Source organism: Microtus oregoni, unplaced genomic scaffold, assembly GCF_018167655.1.
Source record: "Microtus oregoni isolate MIOR12 unplaced genomic scaffold, Mior012 000017F_ref0000208, whole genome shotgun sequence".
Taxonomy (NCBI): domain Eukaryota; kingdom Metazoa; phylum Chordata; class Mammalia; order Rodentia; family Cricetidae; genus Microtus; species Microtus oregoni.
The window spans coordinates 30,712,256-30,739,505 of NW_024543076.1; the positions used below are offsets into that span (position 1 = coordinate 30,712,256).

Consider the following 27,250-nt stretch of genomic DNA (forward strand, 5'->3'; position numbering starts at 1 on the left):
CCCAACACCTTGGAGGCAGAGACAGGAGGATTTCTAGTCTACATAGTGAGTTCTGTGAAAGTCAGCACTACACGGTGAGCTACTGTCTCAAAACAAGCTAAAATTGGGGGCTGGGGATGGAGAGAAGGCTCAAGGGTTAAGAGCACATACTGTTCTTCCAGGGAACCAAAGTCAGGGGCTTACAACTACCTTAACTGCAGCTCCAGGGATGGAATGCCTCTGGCCTCCATGAGCACCCGCATCTATGTGCACGCATGCACACACACATAATACATTTTTTATATAAGTAAACTTTGGAGAATTAGAATATTTTCACAAGTGTAATTATAGTATATATGGTGTGTGAACTCTAAAGACTAGGCTCTTTGGATAATTGTAGAATTTCATCATCTCGAGGCATTAGCCCTTCAAGTAAGTAATCCTTCTGTTCTCATTATTGCTTCTTCAATAGAAGCAGTGCCAACCCTGGCATCCTATCTTTGTGTTCCATTTGGTTTGTTACCTTTCTCGAACCACCAAGTACCCAGTTTCCTTCAGCTTTTCTCCTCTCCACTATAAACTGAGATTATTAATCCCCTCTTTTTTCTAGAGTGTCCAATACTCTGCAGAGGAAAAAATCCAATAAATCCTGATGTTTAAAAAAAGTCTGATTTTATCAAAGTCACAAAGCAAAAATGTGTTAATTGTTTCTGAGGCAAACACAGTGGATTTGCTTCCGTTTCTGTAGGACAATTTTAATCTATAATTGGTTCATTGAGCAACTTAGTAATGACTTTGGAACATTTTTGGACTCCTTTTGTTCTGTTCATTATTTCAGTGTTAAGATTAGCAACAGGAATTCCTAAAATAATTTTCATGTCAAAGGCATGCTTCCTAAGTTTTAGAATAACTCATCTGCTTTCTCTAGGCAAATCAAGAGAAAATGAAGTTACAACACAACATGTATCCACAGGAAGACAACACTCCTCGGAACAAAGTTTGATGCACACAGTAGAAACAGAAAGACTCGAAGGTTAAGTATTTGGCGTTATCATTCTATAATAAGTGGGAAATTACATTATTAGGAAAGAAATGTTGTGGGACGATCAATCTACTAATGACTTACAGCAGAAAAGCGGATTTAAGTGCCAGCCAAAACAGTCTTTAGGCTGTTCAGCTGTTCTACACACTGTCTGCAGTGAGAGATAAGCATGCACATATGTACAGTATACATATACACACACACACGTGTACACACACAGTGTGTGAGCGTGTGTGTGTGTGTGTGTGTGTATGTGTGTGGTGGTTTGAAAGAAAATGACTCCCAAAGGAAGTCACACTATTGGGAGGTATGGCTTTTTTGGCCTTGCTAGAGCAAATGTTATCATAGTGGAGGCAGGCTTTGAGATCTCATACATGCTCAAGCCATGCCCAGTGAGAGTCTACTTCCTGCTAACTGCATTCAACATGCAGCGGCTCCTTCTCCGGCACCATGTCTGCCTACACATCACCAAGCTCCTCACCATGATGATGGACTAAACCTCTGAAACTGTAAGCCACTGCCTCAGTTAAATGTTTTTCTTTATAAGAGTTACCATGGCCGGGCGGTGGTGGCACACGCCTTTAATCCCAGCACTCGGGAGGCAGAGGCAGGCGGATCTCTGTGAGTTTGAGACCAGACTGGTCTACAAGAGCTAGTTCCAGGACAGGCTCCAAAGCCACAGAGAAACCCTGTCTCAAAAAACAAAAGCAAAACAAAAAAAGCCCTAAGACAATATGTATACGTGTAGCATGTATATACATACAGTGTGTGTGTGCATATGTATGATGTGTGGGTATATGTATAATGTCTGTGTATAGCATGTGTGTGTACACATGGTATATGTGCACATGCACACAACACGTGTTCTGAAGTATAAGTTCCTCAATCATTCAGATGTGCACACTTTAGGTATATTTACAGGACACAATGGATATTACACATGTCTTACAGATGAATCCAAGAATTTTTGTTCCTGCTCTTTTGAAGAACATATATGGAAAGTTGTCTTGGTTTGCTCCCTTCTGTTCTCATGTCATCATGCATTTGTTTTCTTTCTTTCCTTGACTAGAAACACCAGTCACCAGTGCTTTTGTACTTAGTAAAGTACTAATACATCAAGATGCATTTCCAACCACCAAGCTTTCCAGGGGATTTCTGATTCCTTCACTAGTCTAGTCTTTATATCACCTGTTTACTTTGCAAAGATTCTGATGGTGGTGAATACAAAAACTAACATTTCCAGGGAATTTTTCCACCAGCCTTGAATGGAAAAGCCTTAAGGCATCAAGGCATTAATACAACTTAAGACTTCAGCAAGAATATACACGGAATAAACAAGGCTCAAACAGAATTCCAGAAAATAATTCTTTTCCTCTGGGAAAGGAAGGGGTAGAGGCGACAGAGTCACATACACCTGACAAACCTTACACTCACTGTGTAGCTGAGGATAAACTTAAACTTCTGACCCCTACCCCCCCCCACAAACATCACATCTTCCCCCATCACTGCGACTCTGCCCATCTTCCATCTCCATGTCTCCAGTATTATATCTAGGGAATGGGAAAGAGATTAGGAGCAAAGGATGAAAGGGAAAGGGGGAAAACGGACAGAGCCAACCCTGGTGGAACCAGTGAGAAGCAGTGCACTTATTTATCATTCCAACTTCCACTACACGAGAGTGAGCAGTGACTGGTGGGTGCGTGGCTCGCGCTTCTCCTCTACACACAGCCCCTTGCAGCACAGGCAGCAGGGACAGGAATCCTCTAGAGCTGGCAAGCCCGAGTCTCCGTTAATACCCACGCCAAGACGTCACTGTGTTGAATCTGCAGAAATTCTCATTCTGAATTTTAGTGGATTTCTCTGTTCCTTACTTAGGAGGCTAACGAGTACATATGGAACAATCTCCTTCTCCCATCCCAACAATAACTACTCAAAAGTGACTGCGTGCTAAGTGAATGTTACAGTTATGAAGGATTCTAACCATCTACATACAGTTAGGATTTTACATATGATATGAATCTGGTGCTTAGCACACTGGAGCCCTGGGCTTGATATACAGCACCACAAAAATATATGGGTAAAATAGAATAATATCACATACACATACATTAATAATATCATTAAAAAAATTGTTCCTGGGGCTGGAGAGATGGCTCAGAGGTTAAGAGCATTGCCTGCTCTTCCAAAGGTCCTGAGTTCAATTCCCAGCAACCACATGGTGGCTCACAACCATCTGTAATGGCATATAGACAGAATATTGTATACATAATAAATAAATATTTAAAAAAAAAAAATTGTTCCTGCCAGGCAGTGGTGGAATATGCCTTTAATCCCAGCACTCAGGAGGCAGAGGCAAGCAGATCTCTGTGAGTTCGAGGCCAGCCTGATCTACAGAGTGAGTTCTAGGACAGCCAGGGATATTTAGAAAAACCCTGTCTCAGAAAACCAAAGGGGTGGGGGAGGTTGTTCCTTAGGCTAAAAAGACGATTCAGTGGCTAAGAAACAGTACTGGCTGCGCTTTCAGAATTCTCTGGAGATTCCCAGCACCCACATAGCCACTCAAAACTATCTATAGCTCCAGTCTTTGGGGATCTGATGTCTTCTTCTGGCTTCTGTGGACACCAGACATGACCAGACATGTACTTGATGCATGGACAAATGTGCAGCCAAACACTCATACACACAAAGTAAAAATACTTTTTAAAAAATGTTAATCATAACTACCTAAATTCTTTGTTTTGCCGGGCGGTGGTGGTGCACGCCTTTAATCCCAGCACTCGGGAGGCAGAGGCAGGCGGATCTCTGTGAGTTCGAGACCAGCCTGGTCTACAGAGCTCGTTCCGGGACAGGCTCCAAAGCCACAGAGAAACCCTGTCTCGAAAAACCAAAAAAATAAAATAAAAATTAAAAAAAAATTCTTTGTTTCGACAGGCTCTAAAGATGGCCTAGAAATGAGTGATGATCAAGGACCATTGAGAATAGTGCTGAGCAGTATCCTCAGACCAGTATATATATTGCTAAATGTTTTGGTTTGGTTTGGGTTGGGTTTTTGATACAGCATTTTTCTACATAGCCCTGGCTGTCCTGGAACTCACTACGTAGACTAGAAATGAGAAATGAAAATGAAATTTATGCCCTGGCAATGCTGAACGCATGGGTGGTTCTGTAATTGGTCCATATTGGGTTTCACGATCTAAGTTGAAGAGGACGACTGTCCAGGTATGTCTCTTCCTCAAGAAGGCACCAGATCTCATTACAGATGGTTGTGAGCCACCATGTTTGTGCTGGGAATTAAACTCAGGAGCTTGGGAAGACCAGGCTTAACCACTTAACTACTTAGCTATCTCTCCATCTGGCCTCTAAATCAGAGATTCCCCTGCCTCTACCTCCTTAATGCTAGGATTAAATGCATATACCACCACGCCTCGTACAATTCAATATTCTAACTTACATTTTCAAAATAACTCAAATTTTTTATTTGTAAGCATATTAACGATGGAAAGAGAAATTTTAAGACAAATATCAAATGTTCTTACAAAAGCAACTGTGACACAAATGTAGAGGAAGTCGGTTCATGATGACCCATGAGCAGATTATATAAGGAAGATGGAGCTTGCTGGAAGAACCCACCCTCATTCAGCTGTGGCCTGGAATGGGCAAAGAGCAGTTAGCATCAGCAAATTCTGGAACTCACACTCTCCAAGTGAAGCCTTTGGAGATCCGGAACAGCATGTCATAGGGACATAAGCTACTATCAGAAAACCCCATGCACTGCGCTTCCATCTGACAACAGGCCCTGGGTCCTGGCAGCTCGAACATTACAAGCAGTGCGTGCGGATCCAGGCAGAGCACAGTAGTTTCCTGAGAGTGCGCCTGCTCCCTGCAAACAATTGAGCAGACAGAAGAATTCCACAAATAGCATAGCAGAAGTCAGATGACTGAATATCTTAGCAGCCTTCTTTTGGGTCTCTGGTATCTCAACACAAAGCCATCGGTGCTCCATGGAGAACACAGCACTCGCCCAAAGGCATCACCCAATCTGGGCCCCAGTTACACATACAGCATCAAATCTGGGCCCCACAGTTACATGTACAGCATCAAATCTAGTTTGAAGAAATAAGAAACCAAACAGCTAGGCCAACTCCTCATCTTTTCCAAACCTATATCCCTGAAAGTGTTCCCTCAACTATTTTCTTTTTTTTTTTAAATAGTTATTTATTTATTATGTATACAATATTCTGTCTGTGTGTGTGTCTGCAGGCCAGAAGAGGGCACCAGACCTCATTCCAGATGGTTGTGAGCCACCATGTGGTTGCTGGGAATTGAACTCAGGACCTTTGGAAGAGCAGGCAATGCTCTTAACCACTGAGCCATCTCTCCAGCCCCCTCCCTCAACTATTTTCTACCTATCCCCAACAATCGAGCTTTCCATCAAGAGAGCAGACAACAAGAATATGCTTTTATAAAATGAATGGACTGATGTTTAAGGCCCTGAATGTTGAGCCTTAAAGCCAGAAGGAACCCCAAATGAGCAGGCCAGAAGTAAGAGCTGCCTGGGTGTTCCAAAGCACTTCCACAGCTTTACTGTGTGGCCCTGGAAGTTACCTGACAGCTGTGTGTCCATTTCCTTCCTGAGTGGCAAGAGAGAGATGCTACAACTATGAACAACTGCTTCCCAGCACCCAAGAAACCAAGTGCATCTACACCTCACTCCAAAGCCATTTCAGCAGAGGCCGCTTAGTAAACTCCGCCATTTTACTTCATTGATTTGCCCACTTCACATAAAGACAAAAAGTTCTTGAAGTTTCAAGAATGGTTGAGGTGTGGGTTGCACTTGACTCACAGGTCCTGACCTCTCGTCCAAGGTCAGGCCGTTTAAGCCCCAGTCACAGACAGACCTGCTGGCAGCATCTGCAGAACTTCAACTATTTTTCCACATCTATTTCTTATTACAGATTTACAACTAAATGAGAGTTCTATGGACATTCACTGTAACCTAGATCCCTAATGGGAAGCCATCATCAGACTATCCCTTCACATGAATCCTCCTTGAACTCCAACCTCCTGTAACAGGAGGGTAACAACTTCTATTTCTGTGTTTGTGGCCAGAACCAAAAGAATGAAAACTCATCAAAAAGCCCAGGAGGTGGCTGGCAGTATCCCTGTGATGCTATAACTACAGACTCTGTGGTCCCATCAGGGGAATATTTAACAGCTTGGGGGTGGTACGTAAGCATATGCATTTCTGTGTGCATACACATGTGTGCATATGAAGGCCAGAACTCAACACGGGGTAGCTTCCACTTTATTCTCCATCGCACTTTTTAAGAACAGGGTCTCTCCTTGACCGCAGAGTCCACAGTTGACCAGACTAGCTGGCAAGTGAGCTCCAGGGATCACAGCCGTAAGGACGCCAGGCTTACATGGGTACTAGAAATCCACACTCGGGTCCTCAAGTTTACGGTGCAAATGCATTACTGACTGAGCCATCAACTTTTTTATTCTAAACATAAAATTTTTCTCAGGAAAAAGATGACAATCCCAAATCAAAGCAGAATTTGCTAGATAGTATCTACTTGAAAAAAGACTGATACAACAAATCAAGTGAAATGAAGGCAAACGTTTTCTTCAAAGATCTGCCTCGAAGATGTAAGGAAAAGAAAGAGGGAAGAAGGAGCCCTTCACCCAGTTTGTGGTCCCTCTCCAGTCAGGCTCTGTGATTCCCAGCTTTTACTACCCAAGTACACTGTCAAGGTCAGAGCAGTGGCGTCTCCACCAAAGACTGTGAATAAATGGATGAAGCAATGGCTATAGGAGGAAATAATGCAGAGGAAAGACCTACATATCAAGCCCCAAATAAGGACTCTGCTGAACACTGGGACCAGAACACAGCAGAACTTGCTGGCTTGAGGAAAACATTTCACCAGAATTAACAGCTAATTTTAATTTTCCTTCGATTTGTCAACTGCTACCTAGATGAAGGTCTGCAGTACATTAAAGTACTTGTTAGCAACACCTAGCTATGTGCAGTCTCCTCCTGATTGCTGACACCATTCCCCGAGCCTCCGAAGCAGCAGAGTGAAGCAGTAGCATAGGTCCTCTGCGCATTTATGCTCGCTACATTTCCAACTAGGGAACCAAATGAGCACTGTCCTTAAAAAAAATCCTATTACATTGACATAGCCAATGAAGCCAGAAATGTTGTAAATGATCAACATTAATTGGTAAACACAGAGAATCTTTGCTCAAGAAGCTAAAAGTCTTGGCTCTACCTGCAGACCTGCTAACCAGGCTTACTTCGAATGATATTCCTTTACTTTTTAAGATGCCCACTCCTTTTCATTATCATGTTTACAACAACTAGGAAAACTGTATAGACTTCTAAAACAGCCACGGAAGTCCCACTGTAACCTCTGTGGGAAGGTGGCATCTAGAACCCATGGAGGGCATGTTTTCCTCACGCTGTGAACTGTACTGTGCAGCTTTCCCAGCTGGCTCTCTTTAAGAGGCTTTAGAGAGTGATATGACAATGGTGTCCCTTCTCTCCTTTGCAAATCCTAAGCCCTTCAAGAAGTAGAAAACAAAGAAAGAATAAGCGCATAAACACTAAGAGCCTCTTTTCCACTTAGAAGGGACACAAGAGGTAAAAGGAGTTTGTGATCAGAAAGGGTGAAAATCTAAATGTTTTGTTTTCCACCCCAAGGCTTTTGTCATCACTGTGAATGGGCGTCACTTCAGTGGGGAGAAAGCCCCTGACTGGCTGATTTCACGACGACAGGGTAGTAGTTAGTTTCTTACTCAAAAATCAATATAGCAGCCAGGTGGTGGTGGCCCCGGCAGCACGTGACTTTAATTCCAGCACTCAGGAGGCACAGGTAGTGGATCTCAGTGAGTTCGAGACCAGTATGGTCTACTGAGTGAGTTAGGACAGCCAGGGCTACACAGAGAAACCCTGTCTTGAAAAAAACAAGTAATTATCCTGATAATTAATCAATACAGGTCTGGAGAGATTGCTCAGCAGTTGAGAACTCCGACTGCTCTTCCAGAGAACCAGGGTATGGTCCCCAGCATCCACACACAACTCACAACCATCTCTAACTCCAGTTCCAACGGAGCGGCCACCCTTTTCTGGCCTCTGTGAGTATCACGCATGTGAGTCTATGGTACAAAGACATACATGCAGGCAAAATATTCATACACATAAAATAAAACATCTTTTTTAATAGTCAGTAAAGCATATAATCTACTACCAAACAAAACTAGTAATTAGAAAATAGTAAAAAGCTAACAATGTCTTAAACATTGGTTTTGTCAGAGTGCCACAACTGGTCAAGTTATCGAAGACACCTGAGCATTTCAGAAAAAAAAAATCTTAAATCTAAAAAAATTCTTTAGTCGGGCAGTGGTGTCAGGTACCTTTAATCCCAGCACTTGGAAGGCAGAGCCAGGTGAATGTGTGAGTTCAAGGTCAGCATGGTCTACAGGGTGAGTTCCAGAACAGCCAAGACTGACTCACAGAAACTGTCTCAAAAAAAATATAAATAAATAAAAAATAAAAATAAAGCTTAAAACCATTCTTTTTCTTTCCAACAATGTAAAAACAGCTTCAAAGAATGGCTTTTGTATCCAATAGGACAAAACCAACTCTTAGAGACCCAAGCTGTGAGAAGTACACTCAGTAACCTGCTGTCATCTGAAACAGCTAAGGCAGAGTTCTTAGCTCCAACATGTGAAATGGAACCCTGATCAGAGATCCTGGGTTCTAGAGACTCTGCTTTAATAAGATACCACTATGGCGTGGGGATGGGGAACAATTCCAAGACCTCCCCTCTGACTGTCTTCTGTATTTCCTGCAAAAGATCTCTCACACTGAAAGTCATCTAAATTATAGCTAACCAATGAAGGGTTAAAATTTTTAAAAATTATTAAGTACCCCCAAAAGCATTAAACTCCCATCAGTGACTGCCTTGAAGCCTGGGCCTCTGTACCCTGACATCTAAAAGTCAAAGAAATCCTCTCTTTTAAGAGGAAAATTCCCAGGAGGAAGAAGGCTGAGCTCCAGCATGAGAGCACACAATGGAATCACCGCTGACAATGCACATCTTTTTCTAGATGTCTCCATATGCTTGAGAGGTTTTCCCATAGCCTGGCATTAGGGGACTTGCTACTCTGCCACCAAGAATCGACGAACATTTTCAAGAGAATGAAGTAAAATAATAGGTTGCTTTTATGAATTAGGGAAAGAGAAAAGGCCTCCAGAGTGGCCCTCTGTAACCAAATTAACTAATGGTGGGAGTGTCTGGATGCTGCTGGATCCTGAACAGTAATTTACAATACTCCCCACTTCTGTCAGTGCAAATAAATGCTTGTTTTATCTTTGGCTTGACTCATTTATCACCAAAATAACACTTCAAAAGCTACAGCAAAATGCAATTTATTTCTACAAGAATGCTCAAAATTACACTGGATTGGGAATCTACATTGCAAATCTGAAAGTCACGTATTACAGACTACTGTTTCCCTGCAGTACAGTCTCTCTCAAATTCTTAGTAACCCAATAATAATAAAAGCTGAAGAACCCAGTATGAAAACCTAAGTATCATGCTCATAAAATATTTTTGAAATCCCAAAATTAAATTCCTGGATGACAGATTCCAAAATTGAACGGATTCTTGGTTTTGCACCACTCACTCTCTGAACACTCAAAGACACTAGGGATTGCAGTCGGGAGAAGGAAAGCTGCAGCTATGGGGTGGACTGACCTCCCCAACAAAGAACAGGAGAGCGAGCACGGACACACAGAAAGCAGGGCGGCAGCTGTTGTCTTTTTAACAGACCGCAATTCCCGCTGAGCAACCTGGGATCCTCCCAGGGAACCCCACCCCATCCCCCACTCTACCCCCGTTCCTGAAAGGCAGGAAGGAGTCCAGAAAGTCACTTCGCTGGTCCAAAACATTTAAAACAATCAAAGCTAGCTCTTGACCTCTTACACAACAGAAGTAGCCACACACTGTGAAATTCATCTGTGTTTAAGAAAAGTAAAAATTGTTAAGAATCTTTTGTATGGGAGTCACCTGGGAAGTTATACTTTACCCGCCCCACGCCACTCACCCCCTCACCTTTTTTTCTGCAGGCAAATATTCTTTGGCTAGTTTTGCACTTTAAATACTCATGCTCAGTGTCTCACTGATGCCTTGGTTGATAACTTCATTTTGTTTACCCAGGAGCAAGAGAGAGATAAAAAATCCACACAGCATAAACCACAACTTTGTAAAATGTCACACCAAAACTAAACACAAAACTTAGAGAGTACACGACGCGAATTGGTGGCCTGGTTAAACGAGGACCCACTGAAGCCATCCGAACAAGGATGCATTAGCACTTCTAATAATCACCTGACACGAGGCCACCGAGCGCCTGCATGCTTTACCGTGCCCTTTCAATTTCATCGTCCCGCTGCTGGACGGAAGCCTAGTGAAACTAACGCAGACCTCCAAAGATCCCTAGCACGTACACCTGGCACTGAGCTATAGAACACGGCCACTACCAACATATGCCATTTAAAACCGGGCCTCGCAGAATGCCACATCCTGGGTGGCTTTTAGACTTTGTCATGTCTAAAACAACGCCTCTCGCGGCACCAGAGAAAAACAGTATCTTCGCGCACCTCTGCAGGTCTCCCCAGGTCACAGATTCTGTGAGTGACACTATTCCACAAGCCGAGGTGCGGGCGACCAAGGGACGCGCCAGAGTGGAAGGCTCGCGGCGTCTCCATGACTCCCCCGCCCCGCGAGCAACTCAACCCTAACTGGTCGGAAGAAGCCCCGCCCCCTTCCTACCTCCGGCTCCCACCATTGGCTTACCGATAGCCGGCAGGTCAGTTCCCGCCGTCTATTGGCTCACTGCCCCATCAGTCAGGCCCAGCAAGATTCGGGTCGGTGGGAGGGGAAGGAGTCGGAGGAGGTGGAGTGGGAGTGGGATTAGAGGACGAGGTGGCGGAGGAGGGTGCTCAGGCTCCGGCTCCGGTTTGGGAAAGTTTCCCCTACCAGTGACAGGCTCTCTAAGGCGTGAGGCCCAACGCCGCTCGCGGCGAGGAAGGGGCTCGAGTCCCCGATTCCCGCCCCTCGGTCCGCAGGCCCCGGAAGCCACTTGGGGGAGGGGGAAGGGAGGGACCATGGAAGCAGGGACCGAGCCACCCCCGAGCGCGGCCGCGGCGCCTCCAGGACTCCCCCGAGGGGCGGGGTGCGGGCACTTCAGCCCGCGGCGCCGACCCTGGCCGCCTCCCCCGGGAGCCTCCAGGGCCCCGGAGAGGAGGGTCCCCCGGTCCAGGGCGTGACCCGGGCGCGCCGGCCGCCAGGACCCCTCCCGCTTCCCGCGGGGGCCCCCCCAGGGCCTGTCCCTGCAGGGGCCGCAGGAGGGGGGACGAAAAGGGGGCGCTGGCGAGCCAACCCGGAACCTCCCGGCCTGCCTCCCGCCCCCGGCCGCGGCCCCAGCGCGCCTCCGGCACACATGCCCGCACCCAGAAAGTTAAGTCAGGGGCGAGCCCGGCGCGGCGCCGCCGCCGCCCGACCCCAGCTCCCCGCCCCCACCGCGGCCCGGCCTGCGCGGCCCGAGCGCTGCCGCCCCGAAGCCACCCAGGCCCGCGGCCCCCAGACGCCCGAGCCCCCGCCGCCGCCCCTGCCAGCCGCGTCACCTTCACACACATCCCCGGCACTTCCCGGGTCCTGCCGCCCCTTGCCCGGCTCCCAACCCGTGCAGCAGCCGCCGCACGCCTCCCGGGAAGAAAGCACCGGCCGCGGCTGCGCTCGCCGGCCCGGGAGCCGCCTCCCCGGGCTCCGCCGCGCAACCCCAAGGTGGTCAGAGCAGGGACCCGCGACAAACCGCAGCTTCCCGGCCTGGTGCTCACCTCTCGGCCCGCGCCGCGGGCTGCAGCCTCCGCCCGCCTCGCGCTCCGGGGCTCGTCTCCCGAGCTCTCTCGCCCGGTGCCCGAGCGCCTCCTTTCTCTCCCGGGGACTCAGCGTCTTCCCGCCCTCCCCACCACCTCAGCCCCCTCCCCAAGAGCCGAGTCCCCGGCTCGGCCGCGCCTCGAGGATGCGCGTCGCGGGCTCCGCACGCCCGGGCAGCGGTGCCCGCACACAACAACAGCCCGCCCGGCCGGCGCGCGGCTCCGCCGAGCTGCGCGCACCAAGGGCAGCGGCCCGGGTGGGGACGCAGCACCCCCCGCCCGCCACCCGCCACCCGCGGGCCCCTAGGGGAGGCGCAGTTACCAGTAGGGCCGTCACGCCGTCAGGTGCCGGCTGCCGTCGGCGCTGACCTTCGCCGCAGCCGCGGGAGCCCAGGCTGCGGCCGCCATGTTCCCGTGTTAATAACTGCTGCCTGGTTGTTTATTTCAATGGAGATCCTCCCCCAGCTCCCTCCTCCTCCTCCTCCTCCTTCTCCGCGGCTCCGCACTTGCGGAGAGAGACACAGACCGCGCGAGCTCGCGAGCAGGGGAGGGGGCTCGGGCACCGGACTGGCCCGCCCTCCGCCTCCCGGCCGCGACCGCCTCCGAGCGAGCGCTGTCACCGCGCAGGAGACGGGGCGGAAACTTGCGTCCCGCGCCCCCGAGCGTGGGCCCAGGCGCACTGTGGCTACCCCAGCCGCGGGGTCCTCAACATCTCCCCAGCCGGCGAGACTTCAGAGCCCCGAGAGTTGGACTAGATGGGTGACTGTGGTCTAGGGACCGTGACCTATGGGTGACTGCGAGTGAAGGGAGAGTCAACAGAGGACTCCATGCGAGGGCAAAGGGCAGTGCCCAAAAAGAAAGCTAGCGAAGGGGACAGGCCCGGGTCGGGGAGTGGAGGCCGAGGGAACGCCGCGCCGCCAACGGCGGAGACGATGCTGCGAGAAGGTCGCGGAAAACCTAGTGCCAGGGTCGCCCCGAGAAGAGCCTCCTGCGCGCGCTAAGGCAGGGCCCCGTTGCCAACAGCCTGCACCCCTCGCGCGCACCTCGGACAAGCTCCGCACCCAGCCGTTGCTCCGGGAGGCACCCCTTGGCCACCAAGTCCCCTCGGTTCCTTCGAGGATACGCCTCCCCAGTTGCGGTCCCTAACGTCTGGAGGGGATGGAGGGGCGTGACCACAGGAGGCGAACTACAGGGGTGCCACCCTGCGATTGCTTGACAAAGCAAAGGCTGCACCGTGTTTAGGAAGATTGGGGGAAGCGTTCTCGGCACGCCGCGAGACGACAAAAGTTTTGTTGTTGTTGTTTTTTTAATTGGGGAATCCATTATCTAAGCCACAGTTGGATTTGGGGATTGAGGAGATGTGGAGGAGTATTATCGCAGAGAATCCCCTTTAAATGTATTTTGGTTTTTTAACTCTTGGGAAAAGCAACTTCTTTTTCCATTTAGGTATAATTAGTTGAAAGAAATGAGCAACATTTGTTTGCTTAACGGAAGTTATCAAAATATGGCAGGAACACGTTTCCTTATTTTAACTCTTATGAAAGGTCACTTGTCATAGACAATAATAGTGTTTATTGAACAGTAACGACTTGGCACAGCGTTAAGTGATTCACACACCCTCCAATTTTAATCCTCAGACCTTGCAAAGTAAGTGCTATTTTTATACTTCACAGACTTTAAAGCCTAAAGAAACATTTTTTGTAGGGTCACACAGTAAGCAAGGTGGCAAAAATTTGAGCCCAAAGCCATTAATTGCAAAACACGTGCTTTTTAATCATATTTTCAAGCTCTAATTTATTTGGACAAAGAAAAAAGTATATGTCTGCTTGGTTATGGCTAGAAAATGTTTGTAAAGCTGTGACCAACGTTAGCATTGGGGAGTATAATCAGAAGGAGGAGGTCTACAATGGGATCCTTCCACTTTTTAATTTAGGGCTGTGTCTAGTGTTTTGGAATGTTTGTTTTGAACACGTGTTAACAGTAAATTTTAAAGACTTTTTTAAATTAGCTAGAATAACTAAATTATGTTCCCTGAAGACTCAAAAGGCTGCACCAGCTTGGGAACAGAACCAGGAAATGGAGGGTGTTCTCATGATCTGTCTTCCCCTGCTCTTAGACCATAATATACTAGCAGTGAGGTTGTGCTCCTCTGAGGACAGTCCCCATTCCGAGACTTAGATTTAAAAGTTAAGACTCTTCATGCCTTCTATTCCTCCCTTTTTTTGGCTGAAGTCCAGAATCCATCAGCGCTCAATGGCAACAGAATTAACACTTTAAAAAAACTGCCCTTGATGTCTGTGCAAACAAACGACTCCCTACTTCATTGCTGTGTTGTTACTCAATACAACTTCTTACTGCAGGCTCAAGACACATGACTGTTGCTAAAAAATCAAACAAACCAAAAAAATCTTACAGTAGCATAATGAGTTCCATGTCCAGCTCTGACTGAGTTACTCCAGTTCAACCTGGGGGAATCATTTAACTTTTGCTTTATAAAACAGTGTCTGGACTTCACACCAATGTTGTAGCTATGGTAATTAGTCATTTGTTTTTATATTTTTAAATTTGTATTCTTAGAACCAGCCTTGTTATCTATACATCTTGACTTAGAGCTGTCTTGAGTAACAATCTCTCCTGTATGTATCAACACATATGAACAGTGATTTCTGGGTTGCAAAAGACTATTTTGTATCCTCTATGAAGTCTTTGTGCATAAGTCCAACAAACAGACAAGTATTACTATGTTCTGTTTGTAGAAAACAAAGTACATGGCCTTGTTTATGCACTTACCTTTATATTCACTAGATTGTTACTAGGACCCAGGGCACACCAGCCCCTGTGAGTCCCTCCAGTGACACTTGGAATTACATAGAGTAGCAAGTTTTAAATGTTTTTCTTTAACTTTAAATGTTTATTGGGGATGGGGGGGGGGTTCGAGGCATGATTTCTCTGTAGCTTTAGATCCTGTCTTGGAACTAGCTCTTATAAACCATGCTGGCCTTGAACTCACAGAGATCCGCCTGCCTCTGCCTCCCTAGTGCTGGGATTAAAGGCGCGTGCCACTACTGCCCGGCGTTTTTTTCTTTCTGTAGATATCTCTATGATAAGGTTTATATATTAGGAAGTAAGACATTAATAAAACGATAGCTATGCTATAATCAATGTTATATAAATCTTTGTAGGGTATCTCAAACACACCAATCTATAATTTCATCATTTTTTTAAAGACAACATAGATTTCTTGATAGCCAGGAAGACTTATGTATGGGTAGAATACATAGTGAAGATAGTCTGCCCAAAGGAATGATTTGATTCAAAGTGGTGCAGATGACATTTTGTCATGATAGAATGGCAAGCAATGTAAAAGTTGTAAATTATGTTTTATGAAATTTTTCATTTAATGTTTTCAGATCATACCTGATTATGGGTTAGTGTAGTGACACTTGAAAAAAAAACAAGGGACCTACTGCATCTGACCTTGTACATACTTCATATGCATATGCCTGAATCATAAAACATTCTTATCAAAACAATTTTCCAGATTTTGAAGAATCAGATTTCTGAGACCTCAGAAGTAATTATTTATTAGAGCTAACTACAGTCAAGTAGACATGATGTCACATGTTTGTAATTCTAGGAAGGTAGAGTCCCTAGGATGAGTTCAAAGCAATCCTTGGCTACATGGAAAGATTGAGGCCAACCTGGGCTACACAAGGCCCTTTCCCAATGAAACGTACATTTCTAAAAGCTAGCTGTAATTATGAGTGAATCATCATTGTGACTATGTAAAACAAAAAGGCCAAAAAGGCAGTAAATAATCTGACTCAATGACACGAAGGAAGAGGGAAGCAGAGATACAGGAAGCGTGTAGATTATTGAGAGAACAACCCAGTAAGAAAAAAGTTAGTGCCATAAAGAGGAAGGAAGTCATTGAAATTTAGTAGAAGCAGAAAGTTGACGGTCCATGGCAAATGAAAAAGGAAAGATTCCCCTACTCCCCCAAATAGCAGAATTGTGAATGCAACATAAACCAGCAAATGAGTTAAAAAAAAAAAAAAAGTAAATTATCCATTTGACAAATTCACTAAAAAAATCAGTAGTGTAAAACTGATTTTCTTTTTTAAGTATAGATAATGTATGTTGTTGGGAAAGTGGCCTGCAGGTGCCCCAGCCCGCACGTGGAGGTCAAGGACCCCTTGCTTCTGGCAGTTGGTTCTCTTCTTATTCCACGTGATCCCAGGGATTGAGTTCAGATCACTGACTTGATAGCAAGAACATTTACCAACAGAGCCATCTTGCTGGTTCTGTTATTTAGATTTTTTTCTTTCTGTGTGTATATGTGTGTGTGTGTGTGTGTGTGTGTGTGTATATATATATATAGTCACATGATTGAGGGTATGCACGTGAGGGAAATGCCACATTTGGCATGGGGAGTTTTGCTAAATTGCTCAATCACACTCAACCTGTTCATTGAACCCAGAACTCACACGAATGTCTAGTCAAGCTAGCCGGTTTGCTCCAGGGGAACACCTGGCTCTGCCTTACAAGTGCTGGAATCACAGGTGGCCCAGCACGTGTGCCTGATATTTCTGTGAGTCCTTGGGATCCAAATTCCAGTCTCCACACTTACAGCAGACACATTAACCACTGAGCTATCTCCCTAGCTCCCGTGATATGTGCCTAAAAAAAAAAACCTAAACAACAACAGCAAAAACCTGGTCTCACCGCAGGCTCTGGTCTCAAACTAACTGAAAATCTTCACTCAGCCTCTCAAAATGTGGGATTCTGTGCACGCGCCACCACACCTAGCAAACACTTCTATTTTTGCTTGATTCACTTCCACTCGTGTTCAACTTTCAAGGTCCTCACTTTTTCCATACATAAAAATGAGCTTCTTGGCTGGGCGACGGTGGCGCACGCCTTTAATCCCAGCACTCGGGAGGCAGAGGCAGGCGGATCTCTGTGAGTTCGAGACCAGCCTGGTCTACAGAGTTAGTTCCAGGACAGGCTCCAAAACCACAGAGAAACCCTGTCTCGAAAAACCAAAAAAAAAAAAAAGAGAGAGAGAGATACTTTACTATCTTGCGTTAGTTTCTTAGAATGTATCATATTGCAATGAGGGTGAAATAGAATTGCAAGAGGCCACATGAGGTAAGTGAATAAACATGAAATAAAGACTAATAAAATTAAAAAGGAGTTGACTACTTATTGTGTGGTCATAAAATTATCAAACACAGTTTTATTTGTTGATTTTTGCTTTTTTGACACAGGATTTCTGTGTAGTTGGAGCCTGTCCAAGAACTTGCTCTGTAGACCAGGCTGGCCTCAAACTCACAGAGATCTGCCTCTGTCTCCTGAGTGCTGGGATTAAATGTGTGTGCCACCACCACCTGGCAGAACACAATTTATTTATGGTACAATTATCAGGAACTCTAAACAGTTTTAAAAAGTGAATTTTGTCTGTTTTTTTTTTTTTTATTTCGAGACAGGGTTTCTCCATAGCATTTGGTTTCTGTCCTAGAACTAGCTCTTGTAGACCAGGCTGGCCTCGAACTCACAGAGATCCACCTGCCTCTGCCTCCCGAGTGCTGGGATTAAAGGCATGCACCACCACCGCCCGGCTTTGTCTGGTTTTTGTTATGCAGACCTAACATTTTTCTTAGATTCATAAATCTATGACTATCATATTTATCGGTGTTTTTGTACATTCTCAAATTATAAAATCAAAAACTTACTCTTTAAAAAATACAAGTTTGGGCTAGAGAAATGGCTCAGAGGTTAAGAGAACTGACTGCTTTTCTGGATGTCCTGAGTTCAGTTCCCAGCAACCACATGATGGCTCACACCCATCTATAATAAAATCTGGTGCCCAGAACACTATATACATAATAAATGTGTGTGTGTGTATGTATGTGTGTTCGGGAGTGGTGGTAAACACCTTTAATCACAGTACTCAGGAGGCAGGGGGGAGGTAAGTTCAAGGCCACCCTGAGTCTGTGGAGTGAATTCCGGGATAGCCAAGGCTAAGATAATCTATCTCTAAAATAAATAAATAGAAACATAAAATAAACAGACTGGGTGTGGTGCTGGTGCACGCCTTTAATCCCAATGCTACAGGTGAAGGCAGGAAAATCAAGAGTTCAAGGGCAGTTACACACCCAGTTCCAACTGAGGACTTATCTCAAAAACCCCAAAACAGGTTCCAAAGCCACAGAGAAACCCTGCCTCAAAAACAAACGACAAAAAAATATAACCACAGGAATACAAAAACAAGAAATGGACAAAGTTAGGCTTCAATTTGGTTACTGAATAAAAACATTTAACCAAATATTTGACTTCTTCAAAACCCTTAAAGATTTCCACCATAAGTGTTTAGTGAGCGAAGCATTATTCCCTACATTCTTTTATTTTGTTTTGTTTGGTTTTTTGTTTGTTTCTTTTCGTTTTTCGAGTCAGAGTTTCTTTGAGTAACAGCCCTAGCTGTCCTGAAACTAGCTCTTGTAGACCAGGCTGGCCTCAAACTCACAGAGATCCGCCTACCTCTACCTCCGGAGTGCTAGGTGTGAGCCACCACCACATGCCATACATTCTTATCTCTAAGGGAAGGAGCCATTATGTGTATTGCTATTCCCACTTTACACGGAGGGAACCTGTGGCCCAGGGTTATTCAATAATGTACGCAAGGCCGTTAAGCAGCCTTTGTGAACTGCTCATGGATTTTAGCTGAGAGCCTGTTCTTTGCCTTTTTTTCCCCCTGGTTTTTCAAGACAGGGTTTCTCTGTAGCTTTGGAGCTTATCCTGGAACTCACTCTACAGACTAGGCTGGCCTAGAACTCATAGAGATCCACCTGCCTCTGCCTCCCGAATGCTGGGATTAAAGGCATCTGCCACCACTGCCTGAATGTTCTTTCTATCTTATTTAATGTCTCTGTTCCTCAAAGTAACAAGTTATCTTCACCTTTATCTTCTTGTACCTATAACAATTCTTAGAACACAATGTGTGCTCAATAAAATGCTCATTGAATGAACAAATGAATGAACTTTTTCTCTTTGAACCATAAAGCACAGTGTCACAAGATATCTCTTCCCACTATTATTGTTACTTTCCCACTTAAAACATTTAACAATCCTTCATTATCTATAGGATACAGTCAAACCCTTTACCTTACATTAAGATTTTCCTCAACATGACCTTATTTTTCTCATTGTATCTTTCATGCTGCTTAAACAACAAATACCTATAATACCCCCAACGCTCGTTTTAAGGTCCTGGAAATCAGACTGTCATGAGTTTCAACTCTGACAGTGTCTGTGTAAATGCAGACAAGTTCTTCCACATCTCTGAAAATCCAGTCCGGTGGGGTGAGGAAGCAGAAGGAAATTCAATGACAATGATAGTATACATAGAAACTCACAAGAACTTACAAATCACTAAAGTGAATTTAAGGTTGCTGGATATAAGAGCAAACACAGAAACCAGCTGAATTTCTGTATAAGAAGAAATAATATGAAATGGAAAAATTTCAATGCTGTCAACAAGGACAAAACATCAAACACTCGGAAATATATTTACAGGAAAATGTATAAAGACCTTTACATTAAAAAAAACTGCTGATAGAAATCCACAAGATTTCACTAAAGGCTAAATGTGACAATGTCAGTCCTAGTCAGACACAAAGTGTCTGCCAGAAGAACTCATGTGCTGACGGCTTAGGGTTCAGCTGGCCCACCCAACAATTAAAAGACCATTGGGGTCATGGGAGCTCCCCATCAGTGGGTTAATCCACTGGTTTCAAAGTTGTCAATTAGAAAGAGTAAAGGGGGCCTCACTGGAGGAAGTAGGTGACTTTGGAGGGGCGCCTGTGCACAGGATCCTGTCTCTAGCTCCAGGCAGCGTTCTGCTCGCTGTCTCGGAGAGGAGAGCCGTTTAGCTCCACCACACCCTTCTTCCAGAAGCCAGACCTCAGCCGGGCGCTGGTGGCGCACGCCTTTAATCCCAGCACTCGGGAGGCAGAGGCAGGCGGATCTCTGTGAGTTCGAGACCAGCCTGGTCTACAAGAGCTAGTTCCAGGACAGGCTCCAAAACCACAGAGAAACCCTGTCTCGAAAAACCAAAAAAAAAAAAAAAAAAAAAAGAAGAAGCCAGACCTCATTAGCCGGGGACAACAGAGCTAGAAGACAAAGACTGAAACTAGAGCCAATCCAGAGCTTTCCTTGCTTGAGAACTCACCTCAGGGACTCATCCAACACAGCCCTAATCAGAACCTCACAGGCTTCTGGAATGAAAATGAATACAATCTGAAACTGTAGAGCAAAGTATTCCCTAACATTGCCAAGACAGGTGTGCAGGAGTACCACTTGTATTACAGACACTCCCAATTTCAATGCTTACATACACCCACAACTAAACAGAGTGATGCTGTGGAAGGCCAGGGAATCAGTGCAACAGAAGGCAGAGGAGAGCAAGTTCACAGTCAACTGATCTTATCTAAAGTGGTCCACAAAAGGAAGGTCAGTGTGGAGAAAGGAACATTCCCACCTCACAGCATAAGGAAGAAAGAATTCCAGACAGAGCTTAACTTCAAAGCTAATGTCAAGGGCTAAGACGTGCCTCAGCAGTAAAGATCCCATGAGGATCTTCCAAAGGAACTAAGTGCAGTTCCCAGCACCCACACCAGGAAGCTCAGAACCACCTACAGCTGCCACTCTGGGAGGTTCCGCTGCCCTCTTCCGCTGAGAACTACATTCTTGTCTTAAATTAACAGAACAAAGAAAGTGGAGGCACACGCCTTTAACCCCAGCACCTGGGGGGCAGAGGCAGGCAGACCTCAGTGAGTTCAAGGCCTGCCTGGTGTAGACAGTGAGTTCTGGACAGCCAGGGCTTACACAGAGATCCTTGCCTGACCCCCACAAACACATGCCCCCTCCCCCAAGAAATTAACAGAAATGTTTTAAGTTAAGGTCAAAGCAGTTAAACTCCTAGAAGAAAGTATGGGATAATGTCACCACAGCCTGGAATACAGAAACAATTGACAGATGAAGCAGCATATGCCTTTGACCCCAGCACTTGGCAGACAGAGGCAGACAGATTTCTCCAAATGCGGGGTCAGACTGATCTCTATGGCGGGTTCCAGGGCAGCCAGGAACAAAACAACGAAAATAACAAAATCCTCTGTTTCAGTCTGTTGGCAAAGACTTGCCCCAAGCTCAGTATGTAGCCCAGGCTGGTTCTGGAGCCCTTGAAGATGATCCTGTTCCACTTTCCTAAAAAAAAAAAAAAAAAAAAAAATGTATTTATGCCTGTATGTGTGTTATTTACACATGTGAGTGAGCATGCATGCGTGCTTGCATAGAAGTCAGAAAACAACATCAGGCACCTTCCTCAGAACTCAGTACATAGACCAGTCAGGCCTTGAAATCTGCCTGCCTCTGCCTCCAGAATGCTGAGAATTAAAGGTATGCACGATGATCAACTATCACCTTATTTTTGAAACCGGGACTCTCAATGAACCCAGAGCTTCTCAATTTGGCTAGGCAAGCTGGTCAATGATCTCCAACTATCCCCCTGTCTCTGCCCTGATGGCCACACCAGCACCAGCACTGGTGTGAGAGCAGCAAGCTGTTACCTTCAGCTTTACATAAACGTCTGGATCTTCATGCTTGCAAGGTGGAACTTAAAAAAAGACACCAGCCACAAAAGGGGAAAAAAAAATGTTGCGTTATCTTTATTAAATTTCTTATCAAAAAGTAATAAACTTATCATTAAAAATGCTACTACCAGTGAAAAAACAGTCTACATGCTGGACAGCCATATCTGTGTTTCCCTTACCAAGCAAGGTGGTTACATCTAGAATAAGAAACACCTCCGAAGTAACAGTAAGAAATGCCACAGTGTGACAGAACGGGCAAAACCTCAAAAGTTACTTTAAAGTGTGTGAACAGCTAATTAAACACATGAAAAGATTCTTAAAGTCATTAGTCATCAGAGAAATGATGCAAATTAAAGCCACACTGCCTACCATTTCCACACCCACTAGAAAGGCTGCAGGCTGACAAAATGAACCTCAGGGACTGGGGTGGTAACTGGGACACCACTTCCTAACAGATGGGACTGGAAGGCTCACCGATCACTGGCAGGACTCTGCAACCACCTCAGAAACCTCAGCAAGTATAGTTCTACTCAACAGTTATCAACGAGTTGTAAAAACATGTGCCCACCAAAAGACATATTAGCAGAAATCTTTTTGGGTTTTTTGGTTGTTTTGGGGGGGAGGGGAAGCTGTGTGGGTTTCTTTTTGTTTGTGTGATTGGTTAGTTGTTGTTTTGAGCGTTTTTCTCTGTGTAGCTCTGGCTGTCCCAGAACTCTCTTTGTAAACCAGGCTGGCCTTGAACTCACAGAGATCGACTTGCCTCTGCCTCCTGAGTACTGGGATGATAGGTGTATACTACTCACTACACAACTGAGATTTTCTAAATTAGTAATGAAAAAGTAAGACTGAGCTGGGCAGTGGTGGCGAACACCTTTAATCCCAGCACTCAGGAGGCAGAGGCAGGTGGATCTCTGGGAGTTCGAGGCCAGCCTGGTCTACAAGAGCTAGTTCCGGGACAGGCAAACCCTGTCTTGAAAAACCAAAAAAAAAAAAAAAGAAAGAAAGAAAGAAAGAAAAAGTAAGACTGTCATGCAGATAATAAGAATGGTCACATAGGAGGCAGTGGAGGGGAGGAGGCAGAAATCTTTAAATAAATAAATTAAAAAAAAAAACTTTACACGAAGACCAGGAACAAGAACTGCTGTGGCGGTACAGGAGTCCCTCCCTGCTCTCTTCAAGCTGGGTTAGAATTCCAGCAGGGAGCCATGAGTCCATTGAGCTTTGATGGTCAGTAGCTCTGGTCACTTAGCACATCTTCCCTTGGTCTTGTCGTGAAAGGACCTCTAGCAGAGGCTCTTAAGGGTCAGAACATTAAATGTCATCTAAGGCAAAAAAAAAAAAAAAACAAACAAACAAACAAAGAATGGTCACATAAAAGAATCCTAAATAATCTATGAAGTATATTTACAAGATCTCTAGATTATAGATCAAGATTCAAAAAAAGCCAATTGCATTTCTATACATTAGAAATGATTGAAAAATGAACTTTTGCAGTGTAGATTGAAAGCTGTTTATGGCTAGCAGAACACAGTCCAGCAATGGAGTCATTAGAGGAGATTTCTGAATGCTTGTGAGAAAACTCCAAGACAACAAGACAAGAACATTGTGGCTTCAGTTTCTTCAAAAGCTCAGGATGCTCTTGAAATGTGCTTTCGCACACCTCCCAGGTGTGGCCGACAGGGGTGAACTCACTTCATATTGTTATTTACTCAAATGCATCCATGGAAAAACATGTCTTTGCCATGTGCGACTTGTCCTTGTGATTGTCCGCTTCATGCGTGTGATCTTCCTTAGCCCTCGGAGTATTGGTGTTCTTGCGCTCTGAATAAAGTTAACTATTGCACGCGACTTTGGTCCCCCTCATTTTAGGCACCACTCTCCCAGGTTCACGACACCAAGTAGAGCAGTAGGCACACGGCATGCATTATAGCAGAACATAAATGAATGACAGCTGAACAACTCTATACCTAAGGATGTAATGTATACAGCCCTTAACCATAAGAATAAATAAGTCATCTTATTTAACTGAATTCTATGCTGCTATAAAAATAAGCTATTTTAACTCCACACAAAAATATTCGTGAGTCATATAAAAATAATCGTGAATAAAAGAAGTCAGACACACAGGATTTTACCACGTGGTTCTTTTCACATCGAGCACAAAGACAGATGAAACGAATCGATGGTGATAGATATCAGGACAGTTGTTATCTCTGGGGGAAACAGGTGATGCCCAGGAGGGTACAGGAGGAAGATCTGAGCCACTGAGAATCTGATTTCTGGTCTAAGTGAAGTCACACAACCACATTCATTTTACAAGGTGTTCTTTTCAGGGCTCACCCAGGACGTATGAACCATCTCTTTACCTATGTATATTACATTTGGATTTAAACAATTTCTGTACTCTATGTATTTATGAATACTGCCCTAAATAAGCTGCAGGTTCCTTGGAGGGATGGTGTTTTAGTAAGCCATCTGGTGAGGTCTCTGGAAGACCAATAAGTACTCTTAACCACTGAGCTATCTCTTCAGTCCCTGGTAGGACAAATTCTAGGCCATAATATGGACCCATAATCTAACATGACTTGAGCACAGGTTTCTTTGGGCTTGCTTTTTCACCATTAAAATTTTGTAGAACACACACAGCATAAATCTACAACGGTGACCACTGTCAAGTATACAATTTGGTGCATTTACCATGCTGTACAGACACCCACACGTTTCATCTCTGGAGCTTTGTCATGAAAATAATCCGGACATATTATTAAATGCATCCAAGGCTCAGTTTCCCACCAGAGTCTTACATTTTATGATCTCAGAACCTTGGAAAGTATATACCAAAGGAACTAAAGCCTGCACAACTCGGAGAAAACAAAACTTTTGCATGCCTAAATCTCCTCGTTGCCGCTGTCTACAACGGTCCCAGCTGCACCTCCTTTTACTCTCTATCCACAGATATTTCTTCTTCCTTTCTTGAGAGTCTGGCTTATGTTATAATCATTTCTTTCATCACATCTGGATTAAACTCTCTCAAGATGTCATTGGTCCCCTTGCTCTGAAATCCTTCCTGCCATCTCTTTATATTATCATTATTAGTTTTTAAAGTTAGTGCGGTGTTGCGGCTTTCATTATACCTGTGTGTCTGAAAAACACACATCTCCTTTGTTTTCACTCATCCACCCCCACACCAATCTTCCCACCCCTTCTATTCATCTCTGGTGAGTTGCCTTCCTCCCCCTAAAGAGCCCTTGGTTCTGCTCTCCTGTCTCACTAATTCTGCTACACTATCACACCACCAGCAGGTGGGTTTGAACATTTCTCTACACTACTGCCACGTGACCTTGAGACTCACAGCTCCAGTCTGAGCAGGACAAGGTCCCTATCCAAGTGCACCTATCTGAGTTCTCCTTATTGGTAGACGTCCTCACAGAATACTCACATATTGTAAGTGTGTGATCTCGGTGTGTGTGTGTGTGTTTTTTTTTTTTTTTGGTTTTTCGAGACAGGGTTTCTCTGTGGTTTTGGAGCCTGGAACTAGCTCTTGTAGACCAGGCTGGTCTCGAACTCACAGAGATCCACCTGCCTCTGCCTCCCGAGTGCTGGGATTAAAGGCGTGCGCCACCACGGCCCGGCCAGGTGTGTGTGTTTTTTTTCTCTCTCTCCCTCCCTCCTTCTCTCCCTCCCTTTCCTAGTGCTGTTAGGTTTTTGCTCCTGTTAGACCTCAGCTCTTAGCACTAGTTTTAATGTCTTTCCTCTGAGAATTTGAGCCCCTTACAAAGTTTTGTTGCCATACAGAGAATAGGTTCTAACCCTCCACCAATCAATGCAAAACTAAACTTGTAGAATAAGTCCAAGAAACTTGCTTGTGTTTTGTACCCTATACTTCAAAGCTTTTCACAGAGAAAGTAAGCCTTTACGGTTGATAATAGTTACTAATGGACTTGCCGCTTTTGCAATAAGCAACATATATTAACAACTCTTCGACATGGAAGATAAGGCACAAAACTACCACAGGTGGCCTGGAATAGGTTTCTGTCTATTTATTAATCCAAACAAAACTCCCATCTCTTAATAACACATGCTAGGCATACAATAAGTATTCATCGACCGCTGGGAGGTGGTGGCGCACACCTTTAATCCCAGCACTCAGGAGGCAAAGGCAGGCGATCTCTGTGAGTTTGAGGCCAGCCTGGTCCACAAGAGCTAATTCCAGGACAGGCTCCAAAGCTACAGAGAAACCCTATCGCAGAGCCACTGGGGGAGGTTTGCACTTTTTCATGGCCTGTGACTAGAACACTATTATAATACAAGGTTTCTAAGTGTTAAAAATTGCAATGCAAAACTAATACATCTTATTTTATATGGTAAGGGGATACAGAAAGGAAGTAACAAGAATATTCACCATGCACACATACAAGAACTTATAATAAAATAAGAAATACCTTTAGCCGGGCGATGGTGGCACACGCCTTTATTCCCAGCACTGGCAGAAGGATCTCTGTGAGTTTGAGACCAGTCTGGTCTACAGAGCTAGTTCCACGACAGGCTCCAAAGCCACAGCGAAACCCTGCCTCGAAAAACCAAAAAAAAAAAAAAGAAAGAAATACCTTTAGCATTTGTGGTCCTTCCTCATTCTGCCACTCACCAGGTGTTAGAAGTTCGCTTGTAGTCTATCTTTTCCCACAATCCACAAGTGCTCAACAAGGATCTCATTTCAGCAGGTCACGGTCATTTATCAGGCAAGACAACCCAAAGCGTCAGTCACGAAGAATCTAGCTTGTTACTGGCTATGCCTAAATTAAACTATATTTATTATCCAAGAGGTGGTGGCCCATGCCTTTATCCCGGTACTCGGGAGGCAGAAGTAGGCAGATCTCTGTGAGTTCAAGGACAGCCTGGACTACAGAGTGAGATCCGGGACAACCAGCGTTACACAGGGAAACACTGCCTTGAAAAGCAAAAATAGATAAATAATAATGTTTACCATGGACTTTAAGCCCAGGGTATGGTTGGCCAAGGGGGTACCCAAGTGGATCTCCTGTCCTTCAGACATGTTCATGTATGCCTTCCTGTGTACTGGCTGATCAGTTTCTCCTTGATATCAGCATCAATTGCCCTGTCCGTGCAAGAGTTTGATGCTCTTCTATGCCCATTAAATTCAAAGTTTGAAAAATAAAGGGAAAGCAAGACGAATGGAAACAAGAAATAACGAAGCAAAAAAATTTTCAAAGTTTGAGATGTTCAAAGTGGCAATTTTACTTCAGGGTTAATGTTAACTCTAATCCATAGAATCAGTGGGAAAAACCTTCTTTGTAATTATGGCTAAATCTTCATTGTGAGCTGGGTGTGGTGGCGCACGCCTTTAATTCCAGCACTTGGGAGGCAGAGGCAGGTGGGTCTCCTGACTTCCAGGGCAGCCTGGTCTATTTTGTGAATTTCAGGCCAGTCAGAGCTATATAAGAGATACTCTGCCTTGACAAATGAAACAAAAAATCTCATTGTGAACTTGACAGTGTGTAGAATTTTAACCGAGGAGAAAGCCCTGAGTGTGGACTGTGGTCTTGGACTTAATAAAAAGGAAAAGCAGCTGCTTCCTGTTTGTGGACACAATGTGCCCATCCCCCTCAACCTCCC

At 45.0% G+C, this 27,250-nt stretch overlaps 1 protein-coding gene across 6 annotated transcripts in view; it reads right to left on the reverse strand.

Moving 5' to 3' along the window:
- Positions 1-12,425, reverse strand: part of Ncoa2 (nuclear receptor coactivator 2) — a 220,002-nt gene extending 207,577 nt beyond the window's left edge. For 3 of the 6 annotated variants that reach the window (XM_041667363.1, XM_041667359.1, XM_041667361.1), the window contains exon 1: positions 12,289-12,425. The gene's annotated coding sequence lies outside the window, so the exon portion shown is untranslated. Of the gene's footprint in view, positions 1-11,927; positions 12,033-12,288 lie in introns of those variants that run through there. The other 3 variants (XM_041667360.1, XM_041667362.1, XM_041667364.1) reach the window with 2 other exon arrangements.
- Between the last annotated feature and the right edge of the window lie 14,825 nt (positions 12,426-27,250).